General features: G+C 35.9%; 1 pseudogene; it reads right to left on the bottom strand.

Annotated features, from left to right (window-relative positions):
* Positions 1–1,863: 1,863 nt before the first annotated feature.
* On the bottom strand, positions 1,864–16,621 carry LOC111758397 (methylosome subunit pICln-like; annotated as a pseudogene).
* Between the last annotated feature and the right edge of the window lie 777 nt (positions 16,622–17,398).

The following is a 17,398-nucleotide window of genomic DNA, read 5'->3' as shown; positions in this document are numbered from 1 at the left end:
TTCAAGAGAGACTGCACACAGTGGAATTAGTTTAATCAGGTCATGGTCTGGAGGGGGACAGAAATGATGAAGTTATTCAATGTAAGTGGTTTTCAGAGCATCGAATGGTAGACACCTGCCCTTAAAAGCAGCTGAAGTTAGAGCTAGAATAGATTCCTGTCTATTCTGCTGGGGAACTGATTTAGACTTTGGGAGAGTCTTTTAACTTGGTGATTGTAAAAGCTTTAGAACGGTGGCAGAAGACAGATATTGGGACTACATCTCTCCAGGCCTGAAGGAAAGAGATTTCTCACCTGGGATGAGAAGTTTTGCGATGTCCTCAACAGATCTTTTTCCTCATCTCAGGCACCATGTCTGTGGTAAAAGTATATAGACGAAAGTAGGTGTTATGAATGCCCTCACAAGGGCAGGGAGGTTTCAAGGCTGATTGTCAGTATAGACTACAAATCTGTCAGGATATGGCTGAGAAGGTAGAAATTGCCAGCTGAATGAGTATCTTCTTTGGAAGCAACTGACAAAACCGTTCCATTTTATTTCCTTTTTCCCACAATTTGTTTATTCCAAAAAAAAAAAAAAAATTCCAAGGCTAAAGAAAGCAGGCTGATTTGCTACACTCCAGTGGTGTCTTTGAAAGGAATATGAGGGACAAATCCATAACAGCTCACAAGGTTCATGGATGTTTAGAAGAAATAATACAGTATGGTGATAAGAGCACGGTCTTTTCAGACTTTGATATGGTGCCCATCATTCATACTTACAAAAAATATGATGTTCAGTTTCTTATGCTCTGTGAGTTTCAGTTTACTCATCCTCAAAATGTGATAACTGCGTCACATCCAGTCTTATAGTCTTATTTGATATTAAATGAAATATTTCATATACATTAGGCAGTGTGAGACTTGTGTTACAGAATGTGCTTATTCTTTTTTAATGAAAGAAGAAAATTTACTTGAAGGTGGGAAAGGGGAAAAAAGAGGAGAAAGAACAGAAAAGATAGGACAGCTACTCCAGACAAATAGGGAATATTCGAAAGTGAGTAATTCCAAATATTCTTATTCTAATTGTGATTATTCACTGAATTAGAAATGATATGATATTATTTTGTTTTTTAAAAGAAAATCTAGACTTCTTTGGTAAGCCATTACAAAGACAAAATAATTATCATGAGGAGTACTTGGAGGATGCTCATCCCAGCTCACTTGTTCTGTTACAGAAAACTAATCTAAGTTGGTAGAAATTAAAGGATATAACCTAAAAGACTATAAGAAAGCAGACAGAAAAAAACAGATAAGAGGAGCAAAAGCCACTCAGCACCTGTGTGAGTGGTAGGATTCAAAGCTGGGATGTTTCCCAAGAGACTACCTAAAAAGTCTAAATTAATTAATCTGGGCCCCAAATTAGTACAAAACTCTTGGCCCTGTGACAATGACTGTGGCTGACCCTTCGGAGACTTCTGTCTTTTCATCTAAAGAAAGGAAATCTAGGCTTCAAAGAGGCATCTGGATTTCAGCGCGTTTCCACCCAATTGCTGTGTATTTTCACCCAACTTGCCTCCTAGTGCGCTGATTGTGTATATAGCAGAGGTAGTAATTATAGTTCTGTACAGAGGGTACCTAGACACAGAATGTTTTAGTGTACCTGATAAAGTAAAAATACCCCATCAATTTAGCTAATTCATCTCTGTTAATAAAGGTCAACTTTTTTCTGCTGGTGACAACTTGCTCACTCAGCGTGGTTTGTTCTCACAAAGAACTGGTGTGAGTTTTGGAGAATGAAAAAGATTCATCAACCTCAGTTGAGGGGGAAGAGAAATCAAGTTGATTTCTAGCTATGAGCAGAATCTGAAAGTATTATGAATCATTTTCAATGATCAATATCCACATCCTCAGTCTGCCCAGCACCTGTTGGTGTGGTGTCTGCTTCCATGCCATTTTCATAATATTTTCTTGAATCTACTGTCCAGACCCTGCTGTGTGATACTGGCTGCTCACAGACAGAGAAAGCATGCCTTCTAATATCCTAAAGGAGTCTTGCCCTGATGCTGTTAAATTGGATAATCCATCTTGGTAAGTTTACAATAAGGGCTGTCCCTTATTCTTGTACATGTCCTTCCACATCATACTCTTCACTGTAATCATCTGAGTCTTCCTTTCAGGGTCTGGAGGCAAGGGATGACATTCACACATTGCAGTGAGCATCACCTCCAGGCTGAGCTATCACTAAGTACACATTTAAATTTAATACCAAGTTCAAATTCAAGAGCATTGCCTTCCTCTTTCCTTTCAGCAAGACAGACTTCTGTTTCTTCGCCAAATTTAGCATTCACTAGCAATGCTCCTATGGATAGGCATTTAGGGCCCTGAGCACAGAATGTGAACTAATGACAGGGTATTTCAGTGGCAGTCCTAATTTGGAACTATTTAACCAAGACAGCCGGCTTTCAGCAATGGAAAGGGTTCTGGTACTGGTTTCCAGTTTGACAGAGCTTCTATATCTGGCTACTGTGTTTGAGCTTCATGGCTGGCCCTGGCTCTGAACAACTTCTAGGGAGTTTCATCATGGGTGGGAGCAACCATACAAGTATGAAAGGGGTGAGAAATGCGATGAAATTCTAAAGGAATAAATAGAATTTGAAGCGTATCTTTCTATTTATAATCTCATTTAAGAGACATGCTCTGGCCTTATTTACTCTTTAACTTCATTTTGAAAATTTTTGTAATGTGATTCTGTGAACTGGAAGTTACTTGGCAGAATAAAACTGATAAAGTTTGAATTGCAAAGGTTACATTAAAGGAATACGCAACAGATTGGCAAACTGAAAAGGGGCCTGTATTCCATGTTGTATATGTATTTATGTGAAATCTAAGAAATATTTTTGTTTTTACTCTTACTACCCAGTAGAAGACTTCATATGTCTATGTGTGGCACGGTAAGGATTGACATCAATTCACATTAACATGTAAAGGTTACTCAAAGAGTCACAATATTGTTCACATTGTTAAGGTAAATTCACATTGAGTCTTCACATTGTTAAGGTAAATTCACTTCATGGGCTACAAGTGTAGTTAAACAAAGGATCTGAGAGTACTTTCCTATATATGAGGAAGAGGACAAGGCAGCTGCACTGAACAGAATTTTGGACTCTGAAATCAGTCTGATTTAAAGTTTCAATTTGACCACTTAACAGTTCAGTTGGTGTTTATTTCACTGTTTAACTGCTATGAGATTTCATTTCTTATCTATGGACTAGAAACATGTATTATTATATGTAATTTACAGCTATTGCAAGCATTAGTCATAACATTCATTAAAGAGTAGGCAGAAGCAAAAAGTAGAGGCTTTTACAAGAGAGCCTCCACAGAAAACACAAGTATTTTGCTGAAGCCCATTCTTTACTTTGGTCAGAAAGACTGGACTGCTGGGGTGCTGGTTTATAAAGTAACTGTCAACTTTCATGCTAGCCCTCCATATCAGAAGCTGTAGAAGCTGCGCTGGCTAATTGGTGGTGTAGTTTCCATCTTTCCTTGAGAAATGAGATTAAGGAAAGACTAGAGATGATATTAGTGACCAATTGGAAATCTTGGTAATAGTTAAAACCAGGACAAGGCGATTGATGCAGCAGTTATCTAAAATGTCAAAGCACATTCTTAAAGTGCTGGCAAATTTGTGGCCTGTGTGTGGTGAGATTCCCTCTGGGTAGCTTCATTTTGAACAGTCATGGTGACTCAGAATCCTGCCCCAACATAACCCAATTCTGAGAAAGATCCATGAGACACTCATTGAATGACTGTTTCACTTTCCTTGTCTCTACTTGTCTCAATTAAAAATCTGTATTTCTCTGTCACTCTCTTTGTCTTGTCTGTCTGTCTGTCTGTCTTGACCAACTTTTACTGCTACTGAAACAACACAATCATAGAAAAAGACTGACTCTTAAATGGAAAATGTTTGCACATTGAAGTTCAGCATCACAGAATATGGCTCTAAAGAGATCTCTAAATTCTGACAAAGGACAATCAATTACAAGAGAGATGAGTAAACAAAGGGTGCTCCTTTGCTCCAGTCACCATTGGCCAAAAGGACACAGTCACAGGAAACACTAGCAGAGCACTATTGTGGGTGGAGGAGCAGTTCAGCACTTGGCACACATCGTAAACAACACCAGCAAGAAGTGCAGCCTGCCTGTGTCCCCTGCTGATTGGAGGACTGCCTGTGAGCTCCCCATAACCTTTCCCATTTTTCAGTTGTATCCACTTATGCAGAGCAAGGTGGTTGTGCTGCAGAGATTTCAACCCCTAAGTTCCGGGGTTTTATCCTGCTTTTCAGGAAGACAGGATGGTAGAGACACTCCTACCACTCATTCCATACTTTCATTTTATGTTTGAAGTATTGTATTTTAATTTGCATTTATTTATTTCCTTAGAAAAAGTTTGCGTGAGAGAGACAGAGACAAAGAGAGACAGAGAGACATATATATGTATATATATATATATATATATATAGAGAGAGAGAGAGAGAGAGAGAGATCCCTCTTAGTATACTCTATTGGTAGTGGATCATACACTAAGAAAACACCCAGATTTCCTACTATTTCAACACAAATATTATATTGATCCATTTTTCTTCCCCATGTAATTTCTGCATTCAAGGTTAATTAACTCACCCCTAAATGAGAAGGGAGACACAGTGATGTTTCTCTGCATGTTAAAAGAAACTGTCAGCTGTCATTCTCTGCATTCTTTCCTTCCCATCCTTTGGAAGGATAAATTCCTCTGTCATGTTTATAGAAGCACCTGCATGAATCTGAATATTTTATTACTGGAAAATCATATTGATGAATTTCCAAGATATGGTAATTTGTTGCTATAAATCACCACGCTAGGGTAACGAAAACATAACTGTTAATGACAAGGAATGAGCTTACCAGATGCTAAAGAAACAACAGTTATTGTTTGTCTTTTTCCTGACTCTTTAGTCCTCTTCTGTAGCTTACATCCTGTCTCACTCCGTGGTTCACAGTGACATCATTAGGCTGTGTCATTAGAGAGAGACAATGACACATCTCCTGTGACTCATATAGTTTAATGTCATGTTTCAGGGTTTATAATAAAAAGGACACTGAAATCTTGTCTGTACTCAGATGAAAAATTCTTGTCTTTAGTAATGCTGACTGTCATGAACACAGAATTGTGACCATGTCCAAGTCATAAAATATCCCAACTAGATGCTTAAAAACAGACAAAACTACACACAGTATTTCAAATCCTGTATTAGAAATCAGATGCTACACAGTCTGCATGCTTTATAACTGTCAGTCATCTCTCACAGAATTAAATTATGCAGAATATAGCTAAAAAGCATTTTCATGTACGTATTCAGATCCTTGGTCATGGAGTGAAACTCCTCTGTGTTTACTAACTAGGAGGCACAAGGCACCCTTCTCTCAGTCTTCACAAAGGCCACTAAAGAGGTGCATTTCTGGTATATCTATCCTACCCAATAATTTTGAGGAACTGGTGTGATTAATCATAAAAATCAAAATTTGAGATCATCAATGAATTGTCAGAAAGATGAATACTAAATCCATAAACACTAAGCTACTGTGAAGTGCAAATACCTTTGATCACTATATTTTCAAGATTAGCTTTTAGAAAAAAGTAACAGTAGAGGGGGAGAGGAAAGCATATAGACATTTTCAAATTCTTTTTCATTATGCATAATTAGCCCTTTAATAATGTAACAAAAGACAGAGCTGTACACATACTGTAGAACATCTGCATGTAATTGAATGTTCTGTTTTTTTCTTTACATATCCTACTTCACTGCAGATGAGTTCTTTATAGAACTCATTTGCAGTTATATTCATTATGAATCTAATTTATTTATGCTATTATTTATATTTTACTTCAAAAGCTAAGAATAACTCAGAAAAATCAAAACATGAGTCCTGCTGTCACTTTTCTCCACTAACAAAATATTTACAGAATATGGGCCAAGTGGATTTATTTGAATTTTTAGTTGAATTTTTATTAAACTTTGCTTTACAAGAGTTCTTCTTATATTCTGAACATTACTGGCAAAGTTATATGTCCACTTTTAATCTATTCCATGAAATCTCATATAGAGATGATCAATAGCTCATGTAAGTGAGCTCAGGTCATATAAATAAGTCTTCAAATTCAGACATTACTACAGCTAGAATATTTTAGAGATAATGTCAAAGTGTGAGCATTAGCTGGCTCCTCCTGCACTTCTTAAGATCAGACCTATTTGAAATCAAAGAGCACTGTGTCTAAATTTCATCTCTGCAGTCAGCCTTACCTGCACTGCTATTTCATCTAAAAGATAATAAGTTGCAGAAATAAAGCATCAGATGACAGAAGATGGGCCCATTTTTTAAATTTGGAAGATTTCATATAAAAGAAGCAGAGGAACGTATAGATTTCCAGAAGATAAAGCACCTAGAATTTTTAGCTATTAACTGTAATTTTAAATATAACATAAAGATGTAGTAAACTGTAGTCGAGTGGAAGGAACAAGAGCTTCAGACTCACAAAGCCTTGCTTCAATCCTGTAGCCTTTAGTTCTCTGCACTGTGAGACTGGGCATGCTGATTAATATTACTGAGCTGATTTTCTCACTGGTGAAATGGAAAACTAAAAAAATGCACACAGTTGGCTTGTGACATGGACATGGTGCCAATATGTAGATGGAACACCAGAGACTTGATCTCATCATCGGCAGTGTGGAAAAATATTAATCTAGCTATCAGTTAACTAATTATTCCTTCCTGTGGCAAAGTGCAATGATGTAGAATCTGGAGAAGCGGAAGAAATCTTTCACCTCAGAATGCTGACATTTGATGTTAAAATTTAAGATAACCTTGCATCAATAAACATTTTTAATTCAAAACTCACAAATCAGATTTAATCAGCTGGTTAGCATTAGGTCTTTTAATTGGATGGGAGGAGACATACTGTGTTTTTAATTTAAAAATTTTGTTTGAAGTATTGGGCAGTGAATCCTGACAGCATTGAGCAACAGCTCCAGCCCTTTTAGTTTTTTAAATTCTGAGCCAAGGTCCCACAATATTGCCCAGGTTGACCTTTAACTTTCTGTCCTCCTGCCTCAGCCTCCCAACTTCCTGGAATTACAACTGTATGCCACAATAACCTGCTTGCTACTACATTTTTATAATGTTATACTTATTTTTGAAATTTGCTAATTCTTTTTTGAGACAAAAATGTGATGTTGTGGGGCCAGGGATTGAGCTCAGCAGCATAAGTGCCTGCCTGGCAAGTGCAAGGTCACGAGTTTGATCTCTGGTACAAAAAAAAAAAAAAAAAATTGTCGTGAAGAGGAAAGATTTCTGTTGCCAGTCTTTAGAACTACCACCGTTTTGGTATGAGATATAGAATACACTAACAAGTTTTTCTAAGCCTTAATTACTTTCCCTAAAAGTGAGGATAAAGATTCCAATCTTATAAATCTGATACTTTTTAGGACATCATGATCTTATTGAGAAATGATTTTTCCTTACACTAGTCTTATAAAACGGATACATCTTGGGACATTATGAATTGTGTAGATGATTTTTCCCTGTTCTGAAAAAGCTGTATCACTGGATGTTTTCTTCCATTTCTTTTATGTTGAATCACATTCTCTCTACTGTCTCTCTGCCCCATTAGCTTGCATTATCCGTGAGAACAGGGATGTGCCTTGTTCAACATGTTCCACTAGCACTTGTACATAGTAGGTGAATAAAAGCAGCTTTAACATAAGGAAGAATGAATTTAAGAATGTACCTGCTGAATGTTTTGGTTCATATCTTATTTCATTTTAGAAAATGCTACTTACATGACAGGTATGAAAGCCAAAAATATAGTGAACTTATGATCTCGGTTCCTTATTGAAAACATTTTGTATTCAAAGATGCTACTTTTGCTGTGGTTTGGGGCAAACAGTATTTTTCGTATCCCTTTGCTTAGAAAACTTTAAGGATCTAAGAAAGTAGATCCCATCTCTTTGTCTGGATAGGTTGAGACAAATGGCAAAAAGAGAAATTAAGGCTAGATGGTAGGTGATGTGGGGCTGCTTCAGGAGCCTGTCATAGAGTACTTGTGTCTACCAGGAGTGTGAAGAGAACTACATCGTGTTAGGAAAAGCCAAGGCGTGCTTTGGAGGATCCCAAGGAAGTACATTTTTTGTCATAGTTGCTCCTTATTTCTTTTGTAGAAATTATTTTGTTTAATTGATTGCTTGATTTTCTTAGAATGTTTTTAATAACTCAGTTTTATTTGGATGTTAAAATAAACTCCTTGGGAGAAAAAGATCCAATTCAAATTTTTTTTAAGGCTGATAATTCCTAACCTTATTTCTGTAAGCCTGCAACATGACTACAGTTACTTTCTTTATCTCAAAATGTGTTAAAGTTTTCCAAATTCGATTCAGAAATGAATGCCACACACATCTTGCTTTACTTTGTTCTTCTCTGAGAGGAAGATATGTTATCAAGTTAAATTGTTCTAATGGCAAGACATCAAACAGTGAAAGAAGCGCACTAACAGTAAAGCTTGGAAAACAATTTGGTGCTGGCCTTGGTCCTGAAACACAACTACCTGGGAATGGGAGAAAGACCTAAAAATATCGCAGGGAGAATATGTCTTTGGTACACAATACAGTTAGGTTTGATTTGAGCTTCTGCATATAGAATTAACCCACAAACACTCGTGTTTCCTCCCTTAACCTCCTACCTACTTAATTTCCAACTCTGTGTTTGGTGCAAAGCTTCTGTGATATCTCTTGTACCTAGACTATACTTATGGATGACTATTTTATCAATATTTATTTTTCAAATATTTGCTCAAATTATGGGCATGGTACCTTTAATGACTATGATAAGCTAATATGAATAGGTGGAGAATAATATTTATGGCTGCAATCAAACCACTATATAGACATAATGATTTTTTAGAACACATTTAATGACCGATGATGACACCAAAGTAAAGTAAAGCAAGATGTGTGTGATATTGATTTCTGAATCAAATTTGGAAAACTTTAACGCATTTTGACATAAAGAAAGTACCTGTAGTCATGTTGCAGGCTACCAGAAATGAGGTTAGGCATTATTCACTCTATATTCTAAAACACAAAATTTATGATTCAAAGAAATTAAGTAATGTTTTTCATGGTCACAGATTTCTCCCTGGTTGATTGAACTTGGATTTAGTCCCACGAATCCCAGTTTCAAAATACTGTATTATATGTTTATAATAAGCTATAGCAAACAACTTTAAAAATAAAATAAATACTAACCAGGGCTTGGGGTTTAGCTCACCTGCAAAGCACCTGCCTAGTGGGTACAACATCATGAGTTCAAAACAAAAAAACAAAAAAAAAACAAAAACAACAACAACAAAAAAAAAACCCAAAGAAACACTAAACTTTATAAAAGAAAGATACCAAAGCAGATTTAATATAATACTTGCATTTATCAAGCTATATCTTTGGTGTCTAGCATAGTCATCTTTAGAACTGACATTTTTTGTTGAGTGTTAAGTTTCTCCTGAAAGTGTCAATAAAATAGACTTGTCAAGGATGTGTGGATGTTTGTGTGTATCAGTGTGTGTGTGTGTGTGTGTGTGTGTGTGTGTGTGTGTGTATGTGTGTAGGCATGTGCATGTGTGAGTACCTCACATGTAGAAAGCAAGAATTTGAGACTGGCTTTAAAGAAAAGCACAAATTGTAGATGTCTATGCCAGGAAATAAGTCAAAAGAAATTAGATTCTTGCATATGGGAATGATATAAGACATGAAGGCAGGAAATATGGAGAATTTTTAAATTATAATGATTTGAGTTTGAGTTAATCAAATCTTTGAAAGGCAGAGAAAAATTTTAATGCTAGAATTTTAGATCTTCCTATCTGTGTACAAATAGAACAATTCTTTTAGGATTAGACCCATCCTACCCTAAATAAAACTTCCCCACCCATGAAGTGTCACAGGTAACCTAGCTCTGAGGATTCCTTACACTCATAGTTCTCACTAAAGAACTTTTGTAACCTGAGGTAACCATGAGAAATGGTCAAACATGAGTAAGTAATCTCCTTGAAGTGTGTGTTCATCTTCAAAATGCCAGAGTTTTATGCTTTTATGCATGTTTGATTTTAGTATAAAACTATTTCCCAAGGTTATTGAGCAAAATACTATCACTTGAGAAAATGGACTGTGTTTGGCAGTGGCGTTATGCGTCTTGTGATAAACTGCCTTCAGCTCTGAAGACCTACACTCACTCTATGAGCTGAGGAAGCCAAACTAATGCTATTTTCACCAGTATCTCACAACTTGAGTATGGGAATTTCTTAGGACCCTATTATAGGAAGATTCATTTTTGTTTTGTTCATTTTTTCCCTTTTTTTCTGGTACCAGCGATCGAACTCAACGATCGCCTGCTTGCAAGGCAGGTGCTTATGCCACTGAGCTAAATCCCCAGCCCTCATTTCTATTTTGTAACTAGTGCCTTGTCTATGTTTTTTTTTCTTTGAAATTTTCTAATTACCAAGATTTCTCCCTCCCTAGAATTAATCTTTCACCAGATGCTTCTGATGCTTCAGGTAGTTTTCCTCATGTTACACTATATGAACTATTTAAGATCATGCAAATATAACAGAAAAGGATAATAGTCTTAAAGTACTGAAAGATGGGGTTATGGGTTGGGCCTGTCTTATCTGATTTCCTGAATATAGATTTTCTCCAGAATTGCTAATTTCCTTTTATTAAAATAAGCATTTTCTAACATTAGAAGTTATCGTAAGTTGTGGCCACTGCAGTATTGTGAGGTATTGTTAAAGTGCCTAAGCAGAAATGTTTCTATAAACCCAGCAGAGATGAGATGACCATAACAGACACTTTTTAGAGTCCATAAGCAATGTTTCTGTGTCTTGAATTTTTCCTAAAACCTAAGACAAGCAGCTTTATTTGCATGTTAAAAATAGCATAAATCCAAGGTTTGTGGTGGTTGCCATATGTTTCTTCAATTAGAATCTATGTTAAGACACGGGTTTCCTATTCTGCAAGCCAGAGCTTTTACTGACTAACCAGATTACCAGTATGTAAATGACCTTGTGGTATTTTTGTCACTATTAACACTTATTTTTCCTGTACTCTGTCATTCTCTGATAAGCATTAGTAGGAGGTAAAGACATTTAAACTATAGTTTCTTTCCTTAAAATGACCCCTTAGTCCAATTTGGGAAAGAAGTCCAATTTGGGTAAGTTGTATTACATGTTTTATCAAATTACTTTAAAATTCTATTCTGTAGTTACTGTAAGATGACATTACAAGAAGGTCTCCTAACAGATGTTTCTTCCACCAACCACTCTAACAGTACGTATGTGTGACCTCACTCCAGAAGAAGATGAAGTTTGTTTATTCTTCATTTGTTTTACCTGCATAGTTCATACATTCTGGGAGCATGGCAAACATGCAAAAGAGTAGTTGCTCAAGGCACAGCATAACTCAGCCTATTAAGAATTAGTAAGAGTCTGAATCAAGTGTTAATTAGACGTTTGGTTATATCACTGGCCATGTGTCAAAGAACTGAGCAACCTCCCTTGGAACTGTTTTCCTTCTGCAGACAAAGATATACCACCTGTTTCTTAAGGATTTGATGAGAATTATTTTCATTTTGAAAATCTCTCTGGGTTCATGTCCTCACACCTGAAGACAATCCATCTGAATCTTTGACCCAGATCAGTCTCAGAGTGCAGACCTGTGTTTCTGCTTGCTTGATATTACCCTAAAAATCTCACAATTGAGAAAAAATATTCCCCTTTCTAATCCACTCTTCCAAACCTACCCTGTCCTGGTATATTCTTCAATGAGAAGAGTAGATTCCTCTCCATCTCTATATAAATTTCAGAGTCTAGGACAAGCCTAATCCTCAGATAGCTAAAACCAATAATTAAAACAAAACAGAAATTCTCTCCACAGTCAAGAATATTTAAATATATTATGTTGCCTCTTTCATGGGCATTTTTGTATTGTCACAGATATTGAAATAACTTTTATTTGTATAAGTAGATTCTCTATGTTTCAAATGAATTTCTGTTTGTAAAATTACGGTGTGAGGAAGAGCTCATGGGAGGGAAATGAGGAGTATCTGTTAGAGTCACTATCTGACTTCAGTTATGTATCACCAAAAAAAAGCAGCCATCTATTTAGTAAGCACAGCCTTGGGTGGAAAAGGTATATCCCACAACACTTACATTTCCTCTGCATCTTTCTTTCTTACAAATATTCCTCAAATCTCCTGTATCCTGGAGAAGATAAATTAAGGGCACTTAAAATAGAATCATTACCTTTTAAAAAACATTTAATTTAATGGAGGAGAAAAATGCATAAGGTGAGTATTACATATAAGAGTATTTAGTAACAATAAGTGAATAAAGGTATAAATATGAATGCATGCATTGTGTGAAGGGGGACTTCTAAAAATAGATGCATTCATGTACACCATCAGAATTGCTGCCTGCTAAACAACAAAGGTCTGTATGATACTTGATGCTGGGAATTTGGCAAGTCACACAGTGGACTTCAAAATAATTTATTTTAAATTTCAGACTACTTCATTGATATCTTTGATTCTGACTTTCAAAGCATTAGCAGGGCAACTTTTCTTTATAAACTCTTTGAAATCATAAAAGCAAATTCCAAACAGGGTGTAGAGTTTGAAGAAATTTCATAAACTCTTTTTTTTTTATTTGTAATAGAACTGAAAAATTCATTCAGCTTTTCTTGTCTTTGGAATGAGATCACACTGTGCACATCTGCAGATTACCAACACTGTCTCTTGCCACAAACATCATAAAACAATTTTGAGAAATGGACTGCAGGCTTTCTAAGTTTCATTGACCTCATGATACGCTTCCCACACTGTGATGCTACTAACTTCATTGTGAATTGTTGTTGGATTCTACATTACACTGCTCTCCTTATTTTAATAATTAGACTTGTAAACATGTATTCATCATGGTATATATTTCTGTATAATGTGATAGGTAGATAATAGATATATACATGGATGTACATTTTAAAATTAACGAGTAAAGCGGAAGAATGGCATTATGGCCCTGCAGTTTTCCTCTAGGAGTTGTTTAAAAAATCATCTACCTCACCAGGCATCGTGGTACACATATGCAACTTCAGCAATCAGAAGGCTGAGACAGGAGGGTCATGTGAATTTGTGATCAGCTTGAACTCCAGAGTGAGATCAAAGCTTGCCACAACTATATAGCAAGATCCTGCCCCTCCCCAAAAAGTCACTAAGATGCAGGATTCTGGAGTTTATTCTACTGTTATTATGGGTACTGTGACTGACTGTGAGTTCATTAGGTTGGTCATGTTTGGCCACAGTGGTGACAGAGCTCAGCTTTCCTGAGGCTGACTGATGAGTGAGTGGTTTCTGATCGCTTTGCAGGACAGGGAAATCCACTGTACTGAAAGTCACACCTGTGTTCATAGAGATCTCTCCTGTTTGGTTCATTTCCAGTTTTTTTTTTAACTCTCCTCACTTTTTGCTGGTACTAAATTTGAAGCAATGAATCATGAACTTGTGATAAGGTCATCCTTTTCTGCACTCTGGATATAATAGAAATGGAATTAAAATTTTACTCAAAATCCTGAAGAAGCTCATTATGAAGCAGCTAGTTAATTAGGATATAAATGAGAGAAACTGTGTAGGAGAAGGGGACATCTGCAGATAACATATGCTAATCTTTTTACAAGGAAATGATTCTTTGCAATTAAGAGGAAATCCTTATAAGGAAAACTAATGATGTCCTAGAACGGGTATGAGCTGATGTGAATTAAGCGTAGGTGGTCAGTTTAAGCACATCTTTGGAGCTGATTCAATGAGAAACACTAAGCCTCTTTCAATTTCTCCATATTCCTTGAATGTTAAAGATATTTAAGAAATCAATATACATTCTTGAATATAGAAAGATGGTATTTAATATCTTTCAATAGGTGAGCACCTGGGATGATTCCTAAACAGAGGAAAAAAATGAGATTAACTGAAAAAGGAAATCTTTGTGAAATAGGGCTGTGATACAGAGTGCTATTTCAAGAGAAGATGGGAATTTTTCTTAAGTGCTCCATGATTCTATGTGATCCATAAGATAGAGTTGAAAATTAAGCCTCAATTTATGTAGTTTTTCTATGTCTTGTAGTAACAGAGATGATATCTTATTCCTGCAACTCTGAGTTAATTCCCTTCCATGTGCCTATTTCATTAGTATTTCTCATTAGTCTCTTACAATTTTGTAAAGTTTTATTCATTTCCCAGATAAACCAAATGTGGCTAGTGAATCAGTGAGTCTAGTATAACTATATTTTATATGAGACTCCTCTTAAAACTCAACTTTTTTTTTCTTCTTTCACCCTATTAGTAAAGAGCTAGTGAAAGATTTTTAGGCATTCTAACCTTATCTTCTCTAATCAAAGAAAGAAATTAGTCTTCATTCTGGATTAATTCAGTACTATAAATGTTTGGATGATGCTGATATTTTCTAACCTCAAATCACTGGTGGGAAAATAGTATTTTGTGAGCATTTATTTGTATCTGCATTTTTTATCCTAGCCATTTGTGATGATCATTGGCTTCACAGATACAATGTCTGATCTAATCTAAAATAGCTTGACATGAAAATCAGTCTGAAGTGTACTTGTTATTGTTCTGCAAGTAGCGCAGTATTTAAGAAATTGATTTTATGTAATTGATGTTAGAGAGTAAACTAAAGACTAACTGATCAAATGGATCAACACCCAAAGTTCAGAGATGCATGAAATTTACTGGACTTCCTTGGCCTCAAGGAGTTTAGCATAGGGAGAGCACATGTGCAAAACTGGTGTTTTAGTGAATATCAGTTTTCAGAAAGGTTTTCTGATCAGTGATGGAGTTAAACTGAGAGGCTTTTTAAATGGCAACTTCAGATTTTAAGGGTAAATTAAGACTGGCTGTGGTTCATTGTGAAGAAGACGATACAAAGAAGTTTAGAAAGAAAAGTGTTGAGTTAAAATGAAACAAATGGTCTCAAGCTATGAATTTCAGACAAGGTTATGATGTTTTAAAAATGTTTCATAAACATCAAGGTAGATAAATGACTTTGACTTAATCCTTCAACATAACCACTGGCCAAAAAATGGGTTAAGCATAAAATCAATTTTATACTAATAGATTAGAAAATGGTAAAGTCTGGTGATCTGATTGATGTTCAACATGATTTGCTTATAAGATTAAATGATATCATCAGTTCATCTTCTGTGTTGTTGTGCATTTTTTGGTCTCTTTATCAGAAATTTTCTCATGATTACATTGTGTGGATCTTTAGTAATAAGTCTACATCATTGTAGGATAAATCCAAAAGGAAAGAATATCATGTCTTCTTTGTGGTACATTAGCCAACTTCTGAAATTAGCTCTAGTTTCCCATATATGATTTCCATTACAGGGTTTGGACCAGTTTTTACATCTAGAAAGATGAACCATGCTGACTGGTCTAATTCCCATGGCCCTCTCGAGGCTGAGGAAAAAGATGTGATCTGAGAATTCAAGGATAAAACTTAGGGAAAATGCACGAAACAATACTATAGTTTGCTTATGCAAAGGTTCTGCATTGGTAAAGTATGAGCTGTCAGTAAATAAGGTAATACACAGGGCAGACTCAAGGACAGCTGCCCTTGTCCTTCCACTGGAAGTGGAATGATATTTTGTTACAAGACAGTTAGGATATATAAACAGGTCCTAGTCCAGGTTCCCTATGATGACACTTTCATTTACTGGTGGGAACTTAAGACTTCAAATACCATTTTTCAATCTCACCTGCAAATCACACATTGGTCTCAGGCACGGACTCAACCCTAATGCAAACCCAGAGTGTAGATGAAAGATGACATCAATCTGGAAGAGGATTGGAGAGAGAAAAGATGAGTTATTTTGTGTCACAAGACAAAAATAAATAGAGCAATGTTCAGTTTATAGGTTTACTAAATGAGCTGAGATATAGTTTAAGAATTATCAAATGCAAGTCAACACCCAAATAAAGAATTTGATTGTTTACTAATATAAAATGAATGAGGCTGAGCTCCCATTTTAGCTACAATTCATACTTAACTTTGTATCTTAATACTATCAGATGAAAAGAGGAAACATTTGAGGTTTCAGAGTGGGATTTTATGATTCAGGAGATCCACCTAAAAAGACAAGCAGATTCAAGACAGTCTCTGACTCTCAACATACCCCACACCAACCCTTTGCAGCTTTTTGTAGAGATTTTGAGGGTCTTAGTTGCTGTGTCAGATGACACGCTCTTCCTTTGCTCAGTTATCATCCACTTCTGAAACGTGACCCACACATTATCAGCCCAGAATCTAAGGTGGGATCAAGGGGGCTCTTCTTGCTAAAAGTAAAATCACAATTTGTGAAACCTCATCCCTAGTTTGTCCAAACAACTATTTATAATTCCTATATAATATACTTACCCGATGTTCTCAGATTTATTTGTTTCTTTGCAGGTCATCCGTTCCTTAGCTGGGAAAGCCCCTTTGCCATCCACCACGCACATATGAAATTTTGTCTTACATTTGGATTCTCAGGTGATTTAGTCCCTTGTTCATCTTATCTATGCTTGAAAAATTTGAGTACTCACCAATGGAATTACTTAACAATTGTACTCCATTATATATGTACAATTGTGCTACTTTTCGAGTTTCTTATATGTCCAGGGTCTCAACCTACAGCTCACAGTATTATGAATTCCCCATCGTGCCCAGCCATACTTGACACCTTTTACTTGAGTTACTTTCATTCCTTCCTCACCACTATAATCACTTCTTGAACTTCAAGCGATATCCCCTCAGTAACTCTCTGACACAAAGGTTTGGTGCATACAAAGTATCAGTGCACATCAGTACCATCTACCACACATGTTTAAAAAGCAGACTCTGAGGGCCCAATTCAAGAGATGCGATTCAGCAGATTTTGACTGAATTCAGAAATTAATATCACATCAAACAGACATTATAATCTAATTAATTCATACACACACACACATATATATATATATATATATATATATATATATATAGTCAGCTCTAAACTTATGTAGGAGCACATATTTGAATATGATTCTATATAACTATCTTTAGTTACTTAAGTTATATGACTATTTTTTATTATATGCTTATTATAAACATGAGTGATATACCATTTTTACTTCATTTTCAGAGGAAGAATCGTGTTTAATTTCTTCTATGGTATATAGTTTGATGAACCACACTATGCATTTACCACACAAACATATTTAGATCTGGGGCATGGTGGCTCCCACCTGTAATCCCAG

Source organism: Cavia porcellus, unplaced genomic scaffold (assembly GCF_034190915.1).
Source record: "Cavia porcellus strain 051 isolate PalLab524CR breed Dunkin Hartley unplaced genomic scaffold, mCavPor4.1 scaffold_2, whole genome shotgun sequence".
Taxonomy (NCBI): Eukaryota; Metazoa; Chordata; class Mammalia; order Rodentia; family Caviidae; genus Cavia; species Cavia porcellus.
The sequence above is the reverse complement of the archived record's forward strand: the minus strand, read 5'-3'. Positions and strand labels throughout refer to the sequence as shown.